This window comes from Triticum dicoccoides, chromosome 5B (genome assembly GCF_002162155.2).
Source record: "Triticum dicoccoides isolate Atlit2015 ecotype Zavitan chromosome 5B, WEW_v2.0, whole genome shotgun sequence".
Taxonomy (NCBI): domain Eukaryota; kingdom Viridiplantae; phylum Streptophyta; class Magnoliopsida; order Poales; family Poaceae; genus Triticum; species Triticum dicoccoides.
The window spans coordinates 206,636,671-206,657,759 of record NC_041389.1 but is presented as its reverse complement, the minus strand read 5'-3'; positions in this window follow the sequence as shown (position 1 = coordinate 206,657,759).

Genomic DNA, 21,089 nt, shown 5'->3' with positions numbered 1-21,089 from the left:
ATAGTTGTTCCATTTATATGAGTAATATCTTTTATGGTCATGCACCCTTGAAGACTGGTCTATTTTTGTTGAATCTTGATCGTGGTGATACACATATTTATAATATTGATGCCAAAAGATGCAAAGTTCATAATGATAGTGCAACATATCTGTGGCACTGCCGTTTAGGTCATATTGGTGTAAAGCACATGAAGAAACTCCATGCAGATGGACTTTTGGATCACTTGATTATGAATCATTTGATGCTTGCGAACCATGCCTCATGGGCAAGATGACTAAAACTCCATTCTCCGGAACAATGGAGCGAGCTACTGACTTATTAGAAATAATACATACCGATGTATGTGGTCCAATGAGTGTTGAGGCTCGCGGCGGGTATCGTTATTTTCTGACCTTCATAGATGATTTGAACAGATATGGGTATATCTACTTAATGAAACACAAGTCTGAAATATTTTAAAAGTTCAAAGAATTTCAGAGTGAAGTGGAGAATCATCGTAACAAGAAAATAAGGTTTCTACAATCTGATTGCGGAGGTGAATATTTGAGTTACAAGTTTGGCCTTCATTTAAAACAATGTGGAATAGTTTCACAACTCACGCCACCTGGAACACCATAGCGTAATGGTGTGTTCGAACATCGTAACCGTACTTTATTGGATATGGTGCGATCTATGATGTCTCTTACAGATTTACCACTATCGTTTTGGGGTTATGCATTAGAGACAACTGCATTCACTTTAAATAGGGCACCATCTAAATCCATTGGGATGACACCGTATGAACTGTGGTGTGGCAAGAAACCTAAGCTATCGTTTCTTAAAGTTTGGGATTGTGATGCTTATGTGAAAAAGCTTCAGCCTGATAAGCTCGACCCCAAATCGGAGAAGTGCATCTTCATAGGATACCCAAAAGAAACTGTTGGGTACACCTTCTATCACAGATCTGAAGGCAAGATCTTTGTTGCTAAGAATGGATCCTTTCTAGAGAAGGAGTTTCTCCTAAAAGAAGTGAGTGGGAGGAAAGTAGAACTTGACGAGGTAGTTGTACCTTCTCTCGAATTGGAAAGTAGCTCATCACAGAAAATTGTTCCCGTGATGCCTACACCAACTAGTGAGGAAGCTAATGATAATGATCATGAAACTTTGAATCAAGTTACTACCAAACCTCGTAGGTCAACCAGAGCATGTTCCGCAACAGAGTGGTATGGTAATCCTGTTCTGGAAGTCATGTTACTAGACCATGACGAACCTACAAACTATGAGGAAGCGATGATGATCCCAGATTCTGCGAAATGGCTTGAGGCCATGAAATCTGAGATGGGATCCATGTATGAGAACAAAGTATGGACTTTGGTTGACTTGCCTGATGATCGGCAAGCCATAGAGAATAAATGGATCTTCAAGAAGAAGTCTGACACTGATGGTAATGTTACTGTCTACAAAGCTCGACTTGTTGCAACAGGTGTTCGATAAGCTCAAGGAGTTGACTATGATGAGACCTTCTCACCCGTAGCGATGCTTAAGTCTGTCCGAATCATGTTAGCAATTGCCGCATTTTATGATTATGAAATCTCGCAAATGGACGTCAAAACTGCATTCCTTAATGGATTTCTTAAAGAAGAGTTGTATATGATGCAACCAGAAGGTTTTTTCGATCCTAAAGGTGCTAACAAAGTGTGCAAGCTCCAGCGATCCATTTATGGACTGGTGCAAGCATCTCGGAGTTGGAATATACGCTTTGATGAGGCGATCAAAGCATATGGTTTTATACAGACTTTTGGAGAAGCTTGTATTTACAAGAAAGTGAGTGGGAGCTCTGTAGCATTTCTAATTTTATATGCGGATGACACATTGTTGATTGGAAATGATATATAATTTCTGGATAGCATAAAAGGATACTTGAATAAGAGTTTTTCAATGAAAAGACCTCGGTAAAGCTGCTTATATATTGGGCATTAAGACCTATAGAGATAGATCAAGATGCTTAATTAGAATTTCACAAAGCACATTCCTTGATAAAGTTTTAAAGAGGTTCAAAATGGACCAGTCAAAGAAAGGGTTCTTGCTTGTGTTACAAGGTTTGGAGTTGAGTCAGACTCAATGCCCGACCACTGCAGAAGATAGAGAGAAAATTAAAGTCATTCCCTGTGCCTCAGCCATAGGTTCTATCATGTATGCAATGCTGTGTACCAGACCTGATGTGTGCCTTGCTAGAAGTCTAGCAGGGAGGTACCAAAGTAATCCAGGAGTGGATCACTGGATAGCGGTCAAGAACATCCTGAAGTACCTGAAAACGACTGAGGATATGTTTCTTGTTTATGGAGGTGACAAAGAGCTTGTTATAAATGGTTACGTCGATGCTAGCTTTGACACTAATCCGGATGACTCTTAAGTCACAAACTGGATACGTATTTATATTGAATGGTGGAGCTGTCAGTTGGTGCAGTTCCAAGCAAAACATCGTGGCGGGATCTATGTGTGAAGCAGAGTACATAGCTGCTTCAGAAGCAACGAATGAAGGAGTCCGGACAAAGGAGTTCATATCCGATTTAGGTGCAATACCTAGTGCATCGGGTCCAATGAAAATATTTTGTGACAATACTAGAGCCATTGCCTTGGTGAAGGAATCCAGATTTCACAAAAGAAGCAAACACATCAAGAGACACTTCAACTCCATTCGTGATCAAGTCAAGGAGGGAGACATAGAGATTTGCACAATACATACGGATCTGAATGTGGCAGACCCGTTGACTAAGCCTCTTCCACGAGCAAAACATGATCAGCACCAAGACTCCATGGGTGTTAGAATCACTACATTGTAGTCTAGATTATTAACTCTAGTGCAAGTGGGAGACTGAAGGAAATATGCCCCAGAGGCAATAATAAAGTTGTTATTTAAATTTCCTTATATCATGATAAATGTCTATTATTCATGCTATAATTGTATTAACCGGAAACTTGATACATGTGTGGATACATGGATAAAACACAGTGTCCCTAGTAAGCCTCTACTAGACTAGCTCGTTAATCAAAGATGGTTAAGTTTCCTAACCATAGACATGTGTTGTCATTTGAAGAATGGGATCACATCATTAGTAGAATGATGTGATGGACAAGACTCATCATAATGATTGTTAAGTTCTATTGCTATTGTTTTTTTCATGACTTATGCATATTCCTTTGACTATGAGATTATGCAACTCCCGAATACCAAAGGAATGCCTTGTGTGCTATCAAACGTCACAACATAACTGGGTGATTATAAAGATGCTCTATAGGTATATCTGAAGGTGTTTTGTTGGGTTGGCATAGATATAGATTAGGATTTGTCTCTCTGAGTATCGGAGAGGTATCTCTGGGCCCTCTCGGTAATGCACATCATAATAAGCCTTGCAAGCAATGTGACTAATGAGTTAGTTGTGGGATGATGCATTACGGAATGAGTAAAGAGACTTGCCGGTAACGAGATTGAACTAGGTATGAAGATACTGACGATCAAATCTCGGGCAGGTAACATACTGATGTGTTGCGGGAAACCACGGCCACCTATGGGACCAGGACGGCCCCTTGCTGGTTCGGCAGGGGGGAGTCGCGTTGCACAAAGAGCAGACCAACGTAGGGCAGTGTGATAGAGATCATACGGGCAGTTTTACCCAGGTTCGGGCCGCTATCAGGCGTAAAACCCTACTCATGCTTTGGTGGATTGATGGTGGAAAGGTGGTGGTGGTGCGTAGTACACTTGCCCGGCAAGGGTTGCCTCGGGGCGACAGCGACTACACGCATATGGGAGTGCAAGTGGTCTAACTTTCCAACCTCGTGAACCCCTTCTCCGGTTGCCATGGGCCTACTTTTATAGGTTAAGGGGTCACCACAGTGGCAATTTAGTGATTAGACACTGATATGATAGAAAATAGTGCTATCATACCTAACTCTGCAAGCTGACAGTGTGCATTTAATGCACCGCTTAGTGTCACGTCGTTGGTTGCCTGGCAAGGCTTGCCGGGCTATCTTGCCAGCTCCATGCCTACTTGCTTGACACGTCATTGGACGGGTGTCATATGTAGGTTTCCTTGGTAGGAAGTGGCCGCCATGTGGCGAATGGTTGCCACTTAATCACTCCGCGGCTTGACACCACACTAATCGACGATGTGGGTCGTGGTGGAATAGTCGGCGAGGTAATCTGGTCTTTGTGAGTCTCGGCAGGCCCTGCCGGGACACCTTGGTCATCTCCTACTAGGGGTGGCCTCGCCCCTTGCCGGGCTCGCTTGCCCGGCAAGGGAGGCTTCTCTCTTAATAATATCTGGTTCATCTGTCCTGGCCTAGGATCCTTTCCGATCTGCTTGTTGATGCTTTGAATCTCTTGGTCTCTTGTTTGCCTTGTTCTGATACTTCAATCCTGATCTCGCGCTTGTGCACAGTCAGGGTAACATGCCTCGGGTTTGTTGCATCGACAGAAGCCCCCGGGCCTGCCCCTAACGCGCTGCCGAGCGTCGTCGGGGTAGGGCCTAACAAGTGCACAGGCAGTGCTACTGGAGAGGCTGGTCTCTTGAGATATTTTCTTCTTCTTCATTAGTCTTGATTTTGGGCCAGTTTCCGGTTTCCACGCGCGTCGTGTAAAGCCAATAGTGGTGGGGCCGCTCCTGTAATGGCCCATGAATGACTTTAACACACAGGGTAGAAACCGCCAATTCACTCATCCCACCACGTCCTTATCCTTAGCCACGTACGCCGCATGCATCACGCTGGGTAGGTAACGAAGGCGCGTGGCATGGGAGAGCATAATGGCGAGGGCCCTGCTTCCTTGAACTGGTGGAGGAGGGCGGTGGTCACCTACTGCAGATCCAGCCCAGTCCCCTGTTCGCATATAAAAGGAAGAGCGGGGGAGGAGTGGAGGCATCCAACTGCATCCTCCCCCTCTTCTGTCTTGCTCCATCTTGAATATGCCAGAATGGGGAGCCTGGGGCTGGTCCCCAGGCTTTAGCTTAGAATCTTTTGTGGTCGCAAGGATGCTCGGGCGGCGCGGCGGTAACGCTGGAGGTGGCGACTCCAGTGCGCTCGTCGTCATGCCGCCCGTAGCCTTGATTTCAGTGGGAGGGGATGGGAATGGCACCATGCCGAGGCCCGCGGCGGGTGGGGGGCATGGTAGCCGGTCGCTCCTTGTTCTTCGTTCCTGCGCGACGCTGAGGAAGAGTCTCGGGAGAGGCCTACCATTGGTGAAGGCAGGCCTGGCTCTTCCAGGCATCACCCTCTATTCGCGGAGGAGGGCTTCTCGTGTTCGTACATGTCTTTGATACATGCGGTGATTTCTGACATCAGGGCCGTTGGGGACGACCATGCTCTCTGGGTGAAGAGCTAGAGAGCATGGTGTTCAGTGTGGCTGACGATCTGGGGTCTTCGGGTGGTAGTGATGTGGATGACGGCGGCAATCCATGACGCATCAAGAAGGGGGCGACCATAGCGATGAGTCGTGTTTGCCGGTGACTCCGTGCCTTTCCACCTGTTCCTTCGGTAGCATCACCATCCGCGCTCCTCCTCCGGATCCTCCCTTTGTGCCAGGGAACAACGCCGTCCTGATCCTAGGGAGGCGCCGGACTCCAGCCGTGCCTGCCTTCTGCCTCTTTGACCTTGTCCTGTAGGAGATGGACAAGGGCAAAGGCATCATGGGACACTTATCTTTTTTCAATCTTAAATTTGTAGGCACTTGCCAAATTTCAATTCAAATAATGTAATCTCCCATGTCCATGCTTGTGTTCTATAATGCCTGTACTTGTATCAGCATGCTAATGAAAAAGATGAATCTTGCTGGGAACCCATGCATGTATATGTCCATGCAGAGGTGAGCCGCCTCTTTAGTGTAAATAAACGAGTTTGTCCCGGCTGGCTTATCCTGCCGGCCCACCTTTTTGTCTACCGGAGAAACTTATCTGCCGAGTTACAAACAGAGGGGCCAGCCCCCCGCCAACTTCCTTTTATCAAAGGCAACTACAACCACCTTGACCGAAGCAACGTTTGGGTCAGGAATGGGAGCACCTAAGTCTAGAAGGAGCGGTGATGTTTTCTAATGCACAAGTTATAACTTACAGAACACGAATGGACAAGAGGTAGAACTTATCTGTTTGGCTTACCGGGATCGCAGTGCCGGGCAATCTTCTCACCCCCTTGTTGAAGCCAAGTCCATGGTAAGAACCTACAGCTTCATGTAGATGAGAATGAATGCAAGCTGCGATCCTATCTATATGCATATGCAGATGCTCATGAAAATGCTTGTGCAGTGATCTGGAATGCTCATGCATGCATGCAATCTAGGTTGGGGCCCCCTACAATACTTCTTTTTTTCTCTTGCACGGGGTCATCGCCCTAGCTTTGTACAAGGGGTTACATGCAGCTGAGGCAAGGCTTGTACAAATGGGTGGCTACCTGGCCCAGTAGAACTTGCGGAGATGCTCAATATTCCATGAGTTTTGCAACAGAGTGCCATCTCCGGTCTCCAGACGGACTGCGCCGGGTCTGGTGACTCTTACTACCCGGTAAGGGCCTTCCCACTTTGGTGATAACTTGTGTGTACCCTTGGCAGACTGAACGCGCCTAAGGATAAGGTCACCTTCCTCAAAACACCGGGCATGAGCCCTATGGCTATGATAGCGACGCAAGGTTTGCTGATAGCATGCAACACACGTAGCAGCCCGAAGAAGGTTCTCCTCGAGTAGCACAACATTGTCCGGTGCAGATCTTGTACGATTTCATCATAAGCAAGTACTCGAGGTGACCCGTAAATGAGTTTCGTGGGGATAACTGCTTCTGCCCCATAGACCAGGGAGAAGGGAGTCTGACCGGTAGCTCGGTTTGGTGTCATTCTAAGGGACCAGAGAACTATTGGCAACTCCTCGATCCACCGCCTGTCGTGCTTCTGTAGCGTATCAAAGGTTCTTGTCTTGAGTCCGCGTAGCACTTCAGCGTTCACCCTCTCAGCTTGTCCATTGCTCTGTGGGTGTTCCACAGAGGCGAATGAGGTCTTGCATCCGAGGGCATGAACATATTGCATGAAGGCGCGGCTCATGAACTAGGTGCCGTTGTCGGTGATGATCCTTGTCAGGACTCCAAATCGACACACCAAATCTTTCAAGAACTTGATAGCTGACTGAGCAGTCACCTTTCTCACGGCAGTCACTTCTGACCACTTTGTAAACTTGTCGATGGCAACGAACAAGAATTCAAAGCCCCCAATTGCTTGGGGGAAGGGGCCGAGGATATCGAGCCCCCAGACCAAAAATGGCCATGATAGAGGGATTGTCTGAAGCGCTTGGGCAGGCGGGTGGGTTTTCTTGGAATGGAACTGGCAGGCTTCAGACTTAGTGACTAGCTCGATGATGACCCACAAGTATAGGGGATATATCATAGTCCTTTCAATAAGTAAGAGTGTCGAACCCAATGAGGAGCAACAGGAAATTACAAGCGGTTTTCAGTAAGGTATTCTCTGCAAGCACTGAAATTAATGGTAATAGATAGTTTTGTGATAAGGTAATTCGTAACGGGTAACCAGTAACACAAGTAAACAACGTGCAACAAGGTGGCCCAATCCTTTTTGTTGCAAAGGAAAAGCCTGGACAAACTATTATATAGCATTAAGCAGGTTAATTAAATTAACAGCTACCCTGATACAACAGAAACTACTAAGCATAATATGAAACTACTACAATACTGATAAATCACCATTTCCGATCTCCATAACCATATCCCTCTTGACTAACCGGCCAAGCAATATACCATCTCGATCACCTCGTGATCAAAACCAACCTATAACTGTGATCCTTACGGCGATCACAACCACGACCAATATTTGGTCTCAAACCGTGATCCTTACGACAATCACAACCACGACCAATATTTGGCCCGTGATCCTTACGGCGATCACAACCACGACCAATATTTGGCCCGTGATCCTTACGGTGATCACAACCACGACCAATATTTGGCCCGTGATCCTTACGGCGATCACAACCATGACCAATACTTGGTCCGTGATCCTTACGGCGATCACAACCACGACCAACACTTGGTCAAATATCCACATATAAATCACCTATAAGTCATTCCATCATGTGAGTGTTGATCGAACGGTGTGACTTAGTACGAACCCATGCCCATGACCGAGGATGCGGCTATCGATAGTTTAAACACACACACTCTGTAGAGGTAGTGCACTGTACCCACACCACGGAACCCATGGCCTCACACTCCCATTCGGGTGGACCAACGATGTTCCGACAAAACTGATCTACTGCCATGACACTCTCCCGGCCACTCTGACTCACTCCCCTCTGGGCTAAGTCATGGGTGGCCCCGTGTCTACCACAAGACACAACGACCACCGTCATGGCCCGATCCACTCTGGGACCCGCGTGCAAAATGAAACTATGGGCACACAAGGCTTATGTCCGCCAACCTGCTCAGGGTAGCGCGCGTCCATAACCTTCCCTAGTTGGAGGCACCGACCAGAGGCACGACAATAGACCGCATTAGGTTCGTCCCATACCAGCAAATGTGGTTGCACTGGAAAAGTCCGGTTCGGCGGCACCTGACCAACTTAATGACGGAATTTATCCCCAAAAATATAACTGATAACTGATACACGATATCATCTATCAAACTATAATCCAAGCCATAGCAATCTCCAACAAATAATCCAAGCATAATATCATCATCTCAACATACTCCAAGGGTAGCACAACACTACTATCATGATGAATCTGACACAGTAATACTACTACCCCAATCAAGAATAAAGCTATCCAGCTAAGATCCACATGTAACCATCATCTCTGATAATAATACTCCAAGCAACAGAACATCAATTAGCATCATGAAAATAATCATACTAACCACTAATAATCCAAAGGCAGCATGACATCCAAAGTAATTCTCCAAAATATAATAACAGATATCATCATGAAAGAACCATAATATCAGCCACTAATACTCCAATGGCAACATGATACTCATCAACTACAAACATAACTCCTAGTAATCCAAACGATAGCATGGCAACAACAAGATCAAAATAATACTCCGGGAAAAAGCCAAGCATAGATCACAAGTAGCTAAAACAGTATTTTAAACAAGTTCAAATAAGTTAAACCATGTCACAACATTACAGTGATGCAAATGGAGGGTGTGGCTTGCCTGGGGTGGAAGAAATCTCTGGGAGAAAGTGCGAGAAGCTCGCGGAATGAATCACCGGAAAACATTCTCTCTCGGAGGGGGCTGAATAAGGGCAAGAGCATAATGGTTATTTTCAGAATGTCAAAACATGGTGAAAATGGTTCCATCATAATGGGCTCGATGAAATGAAGAAGTGAGCGTTGTAATCACCTCTTTTGGAGTTACGAATAAAAAGATATGAATGTTTTTCTGCCAGGGAACTATCTGTAAAGAAAATATTTACAGACTGGGCCAAAACAGAAAAACAGAAAGCATATTCTAGGAAATACGCCTCCACTAATCCACGTCAGCGTCAGCAGGGTCAACCCCCCGGGTCACTGACTGGTTGGGCCGCGGGGCCCACGCCGCTGGTCAACTCCCTCCTCTCTCTCCTCCCCGCTCCTTTCCTTCTTCCTCCCGACGGGGCGCTGGGCAGAGGCGAGGCCGACCGCCCCGACGACGACCGCCGGTGGCTCCGTCCACCTCTCGCACTGTGTCGCCTACAGCATGCTCAGCAGGTTGAGCCGCGCAGCTCTGGACCATCCAGAGAGCCCGGGAAGACGGGAGGTGAGCAGGGTCTCGGCCGCGGCGGGCGAGAGCTACGGGCGCCATCGAGCACGCGACCACAAGCCACCAGAGGAGAAGATGGAGGTTGGGGCGACCTTGTGGATGTGGAGGAAGATCACTGGTAGTGGTGGAAGGCAAGGAGGGGGACGACGTTGAGCAAATCTAGCCGAGCATGGCCGGCGGCCATGGCGGCAATGGAGGTCGAGCATGGCTCCAGGAGGTAGGGGAAGAGGCTCGGGAGGACTAGGGGAATGAGGTGAGGTCGATGCAGCGCTCGGGAGGCCGCAGGGAGGGCCATTTATAGGTGGGGTGAGGGGCACGGCCTCGGGTGCCACCGAGCACGTCTGGCCGAAGCTCTGGCGATGGCCAGTGAGCACGAGAGGCCACGGGGAAGGCGACGAGCACGGATGCAGGGATCACGGAGAGGTAGATGACGCCGGGGAGCAGAGGAAGAATCCAAGCACCATTAAAACATGTTGGGGCACTGTGCTCCCGTGGGCGTTCGGCGGCGAGCGTCGGTAAGGAAGCTGCCGGAGGGGGAGAGGGGTCCAGAGGGAAGAGAACGACGAGGCTGAGCTGTTTGACACTTGGGGACAAGACAGAACCGGTCGGAGCGGCGCTGCTGGTGGCAACAGTGGCGAGACCACCGTTTTGGCCGGCATCTCCCGAGGTCACCACCGACAGCATGCGCTTTGGCTTCCTACTAAGTGCCAAACCTTGTCAGCTGTGGAGTCCTTCCAAGGGTGGTTTCAACTGCGGTGGTAGTTTTGTGAAAACGGCTATGGTTATAAGGTTAGTGAGCTCTGAAGTTTACTGCAGTAAACTTTATAAGCTCAATGTGATCAACAAGGAGCTGCTATGTGTCAAGTCTTATGTCTGGGGTGTTTAGGCTAGGAAGGACTACAGTCCTGGGGAGTTTGGGAAGAAATGGACCAAGATTTACTGCAGTTGCTTCACAACTGCATTTTTGGTCCAGAAATGAAGGTCAAGAAGATGCACTCTCATGGAGTGTCAACTTGAGCTCAAATTGGGAAAGGTAGAGTCATTTGGTCTTATGAAGATGCTCAAAAAGTCTCATACCATTTGGCAAAGCTAAACTGGTACTTGCTTCACAAACATCTCCTCTGGATAGAAGCTTGGAACGATTTTGGTGGTCAAATGGCTTATTTAAATGATGCCAAATTGGGTGGAGAGATGTTTTATGGGTATAAGAATGATCTAGTAATTTCAGGATTTTTTAAGCAACATAAAATACACTTGCTTCACAACCTGAAAATATTGCCAGAATCAAAGATTTACTCCTGTGCTCACATAGATGATTGGATGGGGCTGCAAATGGGTGAAGGGGGTTAATATGAGCACATTAAGGAGTGTGCAAAAGTTCAACTCATTTGGGTACTCCTAGCTAGTACTTCCTTCACAAAGCTTTTTGTCTGACATAAACTTTGAAAGTTCACTGACGGAGATTTGCTAGGCAAATAAAGTTGAACTTGTGCATGAGGCAGTTATTTGGACATATAAAAATGCCCAAAAAGGTTGGGAGCCACTAGGAAAAATATAAATGACACTTCCTTCACAAAGTGCCATTTAGGGCAGAATAGAAGAATAATTATTGGGGAATTATTTCTGAACTGGCCAAGGAAATATTTGGGCATATTTGAGCTATATATGACCCAAAGGAATTATGAGAATTATTTGGGGATTTTTAGGGGGACAGAAATATAGGCTGCTTCACAACCTAGGGCAGATAGGGTTATTCCTTTAATGAAAAAGGAACTTTCCCTAGAAAAGAATTTTAGGGTTTGGTCAAGGAATGAAGTGACATGATCTTGGCAAGGTTTTGAGAATGATGAGCCACTTGGGAGGAGGAATGAGGATGATTTCCCAGGTACAAGGCCACAGAACCACTCCAAAACAAAAAACATAGCAAAAACCAAATAAATCAAAAGAAAAAGAAAAGGGCCAAAATCCAGGCTGTTACAACTCTCCCCCCCTTAAAAAAAATCTCGTCCTCGAGATTCGATTGCTTAGGGAACAAGCATGACTTGAGGACACCGTTTCCAACTCGGGTATCCTTTTTTCCTTTATTTACTGTTCCCACAAGAATTTCAGACGATCTGATTATGTTTGCTCGAGGTGGTTTGCTTCACCTTTCCCCAAATTCTGACGGATTTTTGCTCATATACCACTTCCTTTTGTTGCCGTGAATTTTCTCATATCTGCGGTGATATCCAATCGATCTGAGTATAAATCTTCCTTTGGTTATGAAAACCTTTTTACTTCTGTCATGGGGTTGTTTAATAAATGCAGGTCTCCTGGTTTCAATAAATGGTTAGAATTATCATGGCCATCTTCTGATGGGATCCGACTGCTCATAGGTGGCACTGATTTATCTTGATTTCTCTCTTTGGCTTGAGCATGAGATATGAACCAACGATTTGACTGCCTGCTGTTGTGAGCAATATAACGGTGTACGGAGTTATAGCTGTGTCATACCTCAATTATTAACATATTGAGACTGGCCCGACAGGGGCTGACGGACAAATGCTTTCCTGACAGACTAACCGTGTACTTGATTCTGTCGGTGAGTATACCGGGTCTGAGCTGATTGTTCGGCTTTTGATTTTTCTCATGTGGTCGATATAACCATCTGTAGTAATAGGCTGCGATCTAGTTTAACACTGCCACTGAGGTCAGGCTGCTGAGCTTGCAAAGAAATCTTGGATCTGACAGAACAGACTTTGATATTCCACACTAATTATGTCAAGCGGGTCAGCGGGATATGAAAAATCCTTGTAAATAGAGTAGGCCGCTGAGAGTATGACATTGTGGATCCATAGGGGATTATGGCCTCCAACTGATTTGGGTATCTGGACCCTGATGGTCGTGCAAAAATTATCATGCTTTGCTGTCAGTCTCATCCTTTTTATGGTCATGATTTTCTTTGTTAGGATACCTTACTGAAATAACTTGGCCACACCTATCCTTGATTCTTCGTATGACCATGGAAGCGACTAGTGTAATATTTTTGACATTTGTCCGTGTGCTTTTTTCTGACTTGTGTTCGCACACGTATGACATATATTCAGGGTTTGTAGCTGTACGGAGCTCATTGCTGAGACCAATCATACAAGAAGGTGACAAGGTTTTATAGTATCTCCTTGTCAGATGCGGGAATAATGACCTTGATGACCATTGGCAAGACTGTGGATTCTGTGATGTCATCTCCAAATATTATCGCTCCTTGCATCACATGAGATGTATCTCTACTTATTTTCCTTTGCTTGACCCGCGAGGCTGGGCGATCCTTACTTTTCTTAGGTATATCTGCTGGATCTTTGCTACATCTCGTATGAGTTACTGATATGATTGTGGATGCATGCTCACCATATATAAGAAGGATATGCCACCGATCACTCGATCCTTGCGGTAGGCATATGTTTTGACTGAATTTTACCTCTGACAAAATTATTGCAAGTCCGGTCCTTGAACTGTACATACATTTGCAACTCATCATATAATCTCTGAGGATGGTCCAATATTGAGGTACCGACGCAGACTGAATGGCTTACGAGAGAAGCCATCCGAGTAGCTTGCCGAGGAAGACTTGTTAACTTCTGCTCAAATCTTTTGTTTGGGTATCTTGCAGAAGAAGGCTCTATATCTTACGCACGAAGCTTGCTCTGATTATTGTGCTGGAGAAGCCTGAGTTCCGTACTTGAGAAGATTCTCCTCGGGTTTGCTTGTTGAGGAAAAATCATTTCCGTCTTTCAGAAGCTTTTACCGAGGTATCTTACTGAGCAAGACTGGGTTTCATGGGCCGGAAATGGTTCACATATCGTGCTGAGGAAAATTGAGGAGCCTTGCATCATAAATTTCTTCCAATAGTGTGTGGAATAAGACTGAGTTTCTTATATCCAAAACTTCATACTGATATGCAGACTAAATCCATACACATGCCCATAATTTCTCAGGCTGATTATTTGCACAAGAAAAATTGGTTGACTGTCTTCCTTGAGCATATCCCATTCTGACTTTATTTCGGATGATAACATATTTCAAGCATCATGTATTGCTGAGCCAAAATTTTGTATATGATCCATACCTCTGTCTGAAAATATATCGTTGGTCTTGTGCCTGACTTGTCTTTCTGCTGACTTGATCACTACTGTTGTGAGGATTTTGTACTGATGTAGACTTGATGCTGATAGTCAATCCAATACACCATTGGTATTCTGAGCAGATATTAATGCCATAATGCAGTTAACTGGGTAGACCATAATGTCTAGCTGAGTTTCTTTCAAATATTTGAAATCCTTAGTACTTCTTCGAGTCCGGTGTCGGTGGATGAGCAACTCTTTATAGGGAAAAAATAATGTAACAGTGGGGTCCAAAAAAAGAAAGAAGCAAAAGAAAACTCAACTAGACAAAAGCACACAACAACAATCAATTCATACAATCAATGTCACATATTACTGCTAGTCACACAATATGCATGCCTACTTAAGCACACAAATCTTGCGGGATCTCCGATTCTACGATCTAGCATGCTGTGATGATGTGCACGAGGACGAATAAATGTGTGGAAGAGTTGGTGTGAACAGCGTCACACCAAGTGCTAGCTTAGCCAGGTGGCAACCTGAACTAGCTCAGAGGTAAGGAAGCACTCGGTAATCATGTAGTGGGACACGAAGGTTGCAACCACATTATTATCAAGCGGACGGAAAAAGATCCATACTCGTCCAAGAAATGGGATATCAGGGAAAAGCTGAGGTTGCTGACATAGCCCTTTCTTGATAACTAAGATCATTAAGGGTTGCCAACACGACAAAATAAAAGAACGATCCGGGATAGAAGCATGTCCATCACCGAAACGATAGACGGGGCTGAAAGAAAATCATCGGCGCGATAGCTGAGCACCATTTTTGCAAATAGTGTCGGGATTACTTGGCATCACTCTGCTGGGACAGAAATGACACCAAACACCGAAAGAAAAAGGAACTGGAGAAATGCAAAGGTGGAGCTTTAGTGGATCCGAACCGATGCTAGCTACATTCACCAAATAAACCGTTATCACAAATACTAAGGCTATATGCATGCTATGCAACAAACAAATGCAGCAACCAAATGCAATAAACAAACCAAACTCTATACTACCGATTTCTACCTGTTTCTACCGCTCGCGCTGACTAGGGCGTCCTATAGCCAGACCTGCTCTGATACCAAGCCTGTGGCACCCTGGCTCAGAGAAACCGGAACACCCCGTATTCTAGCCCAGAGATCAAGGAGAAGTCTCTGGAATATGACACTGCTTGACATAGAACAAAACAGCTCTTATTACAAGAATAATACAAAGGTCTGATGTTATAAAGGTTCACATCAGCATGGCGACACTACGCCTGCGATACTACACTTGCTCTATGCTAGCAGCGGAACAACTCGTAGCAGCAGAAATCTTCTAGCAGCGGAACAACGATGAAGGTGGTGAACTCCACTCCGCAAGGACTATGGCTGGGACACGATCTAGCTCGCACAGAACGGAAACCACGACAAGCAATCAAGCAATCACGGCATCACCTGCAATCTGGCATGACACGCCAGGTCACTACATTGAATGTACTTGCAAGCTCACAACAACCAAAAGCATCAAGGCAAGACAACAACATAGCATTAAGCAGGTTAATTAAATTAACAGCTACCCTGATACAGCAGCGACTACTAAGCATAATATGAAACTACTACAATACTGATAGATCACCATCTCCGATCTCCATAACCATATCCCTCTTGACTAACCGGCCAAGCAATATACCATCTCGATCACCTCGTGATCAAAACCAAACTGTAACCGTGATCCTTATGGCGATCACAACCACGACCAATATTTGGTGTCAAACCGTGATCCTTACGGCGATCACAACCACAACCAATATTTGGCCCGTGATCCTTACGGCGATCACAACCACGACCAATATATGGCCCATGATCCTTACGGCGATCACAACCACAACCAATATTTGGCCCGTGATCCTTACATCAATCACAACAACGACCAATACTTGGTCCGTGATCCTTACGGCGATCACAACCACGACCAACACTTGGTCAAATATCCAAATATAAATCACCTATAAGTCATTCCGTCATGTGAGTGTTGATCGAACGGTGTGACCTAGTACGAACCCATGCCCATGACCAAGGACGCGGCTATCGATAGTTTAAACACACACACTCTACAGAGGTAGCGCACTGTACCCACACCACGGAACCCATGGCCTCGAACTCCCATTCAGGTGGACCAACGATGTTCCGACAAAACTAATCTACTGCCATGACACTCTCCCGGCCACTCCGACTCAATCCCCTCTGGGCTAAGTCATGGGTGGCCTCGTATTTACCACAAGACACAACAAAACCGTCGTGGCCCGATCCACTCTGGGACCCGTGCGCAAAATCAAACTACGGGCACACAAGGCTTATGTCCACCTACCTGATCAGGGTAGCGCGCGCCCATAACCTTCCCTAGTTGGAGGCACCGACCAGAGGCACGACAATAGAATGCATTAGGACCGTCCCATACCGGCAAATGTGGTTGCACTGGAAAAGTCCGGTTCGGCGGCACCTGACCAACTTAATGACAGAATTTATCCCCAAAAATATAACTGATAACTGATACACTGATATCATCTATCAAACTATAATCCAAGCCATAGCAATCTCCAACAAATAATCCAAGCATAATATCATCATCTCAACATACTCCAAGGGTAGCACAACACTACTATCATGATGAATCTGACATAGTAATACTACTACTCCAATCAAGAATAAAGCTATCCAGCTAAGATCCACATGTAATCATCATCTCTGATAGTAATACTCCAAGCAACAGAACATCAACTAGCATCATGAAAATAATCCTACTAACCACTAATAATCCAAAGGCAGCATGACATCCAAAGTAATTCTCCAAAATATAATAACAGATATCATCATGAAAGAACCATAATATCAGCCACTAATACTCCAATGGCAACATGATACTCATCAACTACAAACATAACTCCTAGTAATCCAAACAATAGCATGGCAACAACAAGATCAAAATAGTACTCCGAGAAAAAGCCATCCACAGATCACAAGTAGCTAAAACAGTATTTTAAACAAGTTCACATATGTTAAACCATGTCACTGCATTACAGTGATGCAAATGGAGGATGTGGCTTGCGCGGGGTGGAAGAAATCACCGGGAGAAAGTGCGAGAAGCTCGCGGAACGAATCGCCGGAAAACGTTCTCTCTCAGAGGGGGCTGAATAAGGGCAAGGGCATAATGGTAATTTTCAGAATTTCGAAACATGGTGAAAGTAGTTCCATCGGAATGGGCTCGACGAAACGAAGTAGTGAGCGTTGGAATCACCTCTTTTGGAGTTACGGATAAAAAGATATGAATGTGTTTCTGCTAGGGACCTATCTGTAAAGAAAATATTTACAGAATGGGACAAAACAAAAAACAGAAAGCGTATTCTAGGAAATACACCTCCACTTATCCACGTCAGCATTAGCAGGGTCACCCCCCCGGGTCACTGACTGGTGGGCGCGGGGCCCACGCTGCTGGTCAACTCCCTCCTCTCTCTCTCCTCCCCGCTCCTTTCCTTCTTACTCCCGATGGGGTGCTGGGTAGAGGTGAGGCCGGCCGCCCCGACAACGACCGCCGGTGGCTCCATCCACCTCTCGCACTATGCCGCCTACCGGCATGGTCAGCAGGACGAGCCGCGCCGCCCTGGACCATCTAGAGAGCCCGGGAAGGCCGGAGGCGAGCAAGGTCTCGGTCGCGGCGGGCGAGAGCTACGGGCGCCGTCGAGCACGCGGTCACAAGCCACCAGAGGAGAAGATGGAGGTCGGGGCGATGTTGTGGGTGTGGAGGGAGATCACTGGTGGTGGTGGAAGGCAAGGAGGGGGACAACGTTGAGCAAATCTAGCCGAACATTGCCGACGGCCATGGCGGCAATGGACGTCGAGGAGGGCTCCAGGAGGTGTATCTTGTCTTGCTAGCCTTCAGTTGAGGAGAGAGATGAGAGGGAGAGGTGGCATAGAGGAGGGGAATGCCTAAAGGGGGTTCTATAGTGCTAGTGCAAACAAACAGGTGCAAAGAGGGCCAAACAAAAGAAACAAGGTGAGGGAGGTGATATAGTCGCATACTTGTTGCCTAGGGCAAAAGTGCGACCTATATCAAAACACAAACGAATAAAAACAAGCAACACACAATCATGGTTCTATTCGAACTATCATACGGACTCGACTGCGCATAGGGGGTACACGACTCATCCTACCCTAGGGGTTCTCGGACTCAGTAGTCGTGCCTTGTGCCTCATGCAGTCTTCTGAGTTTTCCTCAGGTGTTGCTACGTCTCTTGTAGTTGTTCGATGAAACAATCCGGGTTGAGCCTGAAGATTCTTCAACAACTTCTCGCCTGTTGAAGTGATGGGGTGAAGGTGGCTCCTCGTAACTGGCATTGACTTGGTCTTCTATTGTCTTCTTAATCACGACGATCCCTTTTTGTCTTCTAAGCCGTCGATGGTACCAGGTAGGTAATCCTTTATGCAATGACATTATCAAGGCATAATAGATGTCCATCATGTCGGTTACGTTGATGACAACATCGACACCAAGAGCGGGGGATGAGGAGAATAGTTTTCCTGCTCACTATGGTGAGGCGGACCAATTGGCTAGGCTCTCATCCATCGGCGACTGCCGATACAACAACGATAGTGACAGGGTTACTCTATTAGCGATGTATATCATGATCTTGCATATTCTATGCCCTGATCATCGTAGGCTAAGGTTGCATCATCTTGGGGCAGTGTCAAGGGTGTCACCATCTCCTGGGTCTTTAGGTCCTCATTCCTCGAGGATGTATCTTCTGTTGGTATTGTCTTGTTGTGATGTCGCCAATCTTGTGTTCAGGAGATGTGGGTGAATGTCTGGCAAGGCATCTTCCTTCTAGATTATCCACGAGGATTACAAGGAATCCAGTGGTCAGGGGCATAAGGGTTCTAGCGACCAAAGGTTTTGAAGGGGAAGAGACCAATAAGGAAACTATACCATAGTTTTCGAAAAACTGAGAAGGGAAGAGAAGTATAGATTGTTTTGAAAACTAGTAGTAGTTTTGGAAATATTTTTACCCTAACTAACGACCATGCTAACTAAGGCTTCCTACAGTCAGGATGGCTCTGATACCAGCTCTGTGGGGACCCCGACTCATAAGTCGTGATCACCGAATGCACATGTACAGTGATCCCAGAGATCAATGCTCATTGAACACACAGAAGCTGAATAACAAGAGTCTTACATCCATACATACCGTATTACACAAGTAAGACCATTATGGTCGAGTCTTGAGTATAACATCGCAGCGGAAATCTTCGTCGATAACTTGGACCCATCCCATCTGCCTTAACCCTACAGGCATTCTGACTGGGAAACGTCCTAGCTCGCATGTTCGTCACCGAAGTGTTCTTCATCACATCCTGTTCTTTCATGCCTGGCCAATAAAATAACCAGTGGCAAGACAATGAGTACTTTGAATGTACTCGCAAGCAACCCATGTTTTGGTTCAAGATACAACAATGCATGATATAGGTAAATTTTTGCAGAAAGCTAGTTTTTCTCATGCAAGTATGATCAACATTTATCAAGGGCATGAATGTGTCTGCAACAAGTATCAGGAGGTTACAGACATCATCATCGAGAAAGAGTTATAAACAACTCATGCTCAAGCTCATCGTGACTTCCTCACGAGTCGCATCATCAATATCACCAAACTGTGTTGTTTTTCAGAAACATATGGACGTAGCCCAAGAGCGGTTACCCAAGTGTCCTTGACCGTGGACACGGCTATTCGAATAGTTTTACACTCTGCAGAGGTTGCACACTGTACCCACAAGATCTGGGGAACTTCCGTGTCATCCACGACCCGCGATACCTCAAGTACCCGGGGTAAGCACCCGATCACTACCTTTCCCTAGACGACACTAACATGGAGTCCACTCGATTGGTAGTAACCCCCGTGCCTAACATTTCACATCATAAAGTTGTGGAGCCTTGCTCCCATATTCATCACATACCACAAGCACGGGGTACCAACGGTGTGTCCGGTGCCCTGTAAAGACAGTCATGGCCGCCCTACCTGGCACGACCCCGTCCCGAGAGAGAGCACCAACTCTCCCCCCGTCACTAGTAATGCGGGCTCCAAGCTAGTATCGACCTAGGTAATCAATAATGCCCTTTCCCATATAAGGGTAGAGTGGTTGCACATGTAAGGTTGGAATAACGGTCGCAACTTAAACAAATCCGTTTTGAAAACAACACACACTTTCCTCGGTACACCACTTCGTCATCAAGTGGCTACCCAACTCATCATCTCCCCCGGGCATAAGTGGCACCCGATGGGGTTTTCGAAAAGTCTTTGAAAATACTTTGTCTCCATCACCATGCATATTCCCGTCCCTTTTTGCGTAGCACTACTTTAGCATCCTATCTACTCCCAACGGCATAACCCTCATAAGAAGGCAGGGTCATGCACAATGCAAGTATCAACGAGGAAGTACGGTGGCAAACCATCAAAGCGGTTACTACCTCATCATGATTCCGTTGCAACAACAGTATGGTGCTATATGACATGCATAAAAAGGGTTTCATAGACATGGTCAAAGGGCTGCTTGCCTGGTTCATCAGAGTCTTGAAATCTTCTGGTCCTTCTCCAAGTACTCCGTCTACTTCGTCAACTAACGTCAGAAACAAACACAATAAGCAACACAATAAGGCAAAAGTAAAAGTGCTATAAAAATATGAAGTTGACTTTTCTAGGATACCTCTGGTCATATGAGGAATGACCAGAGTGATTTCATTGGAAGTGGATAAATGGATATTTCTAAACATTTCAATATGATGGACTCAAGGGGTTTATGGATTTGCAAGAAGTGTACAGAAATATATTTTTGGAAAATGAGCAAAGATACCCATTTAACAAAGGATGATTTTAGAAGCATCTAGGATTTGGTTTCACTGGATTTGGAGTTCAAATGAATTTCCTATGAATTTGCAAAGTTGACAAATAAGAAGAAATGGCTCATTATTTTATGTGGTACAGAAAGTATTAAGAAAAATGTTCATAAACTAAGTTATGAACTTAGAAGCATCTAGGAATTTGAATCATGGCATTTGGATCAATTTTGAGCTCTCTGTGATTTTCTAAAGTTCATCACAGGAATAGGAAAAACAAGATTTGATAAATGTTTGTGAAGAAAAAGTCTCTGGAAAAACG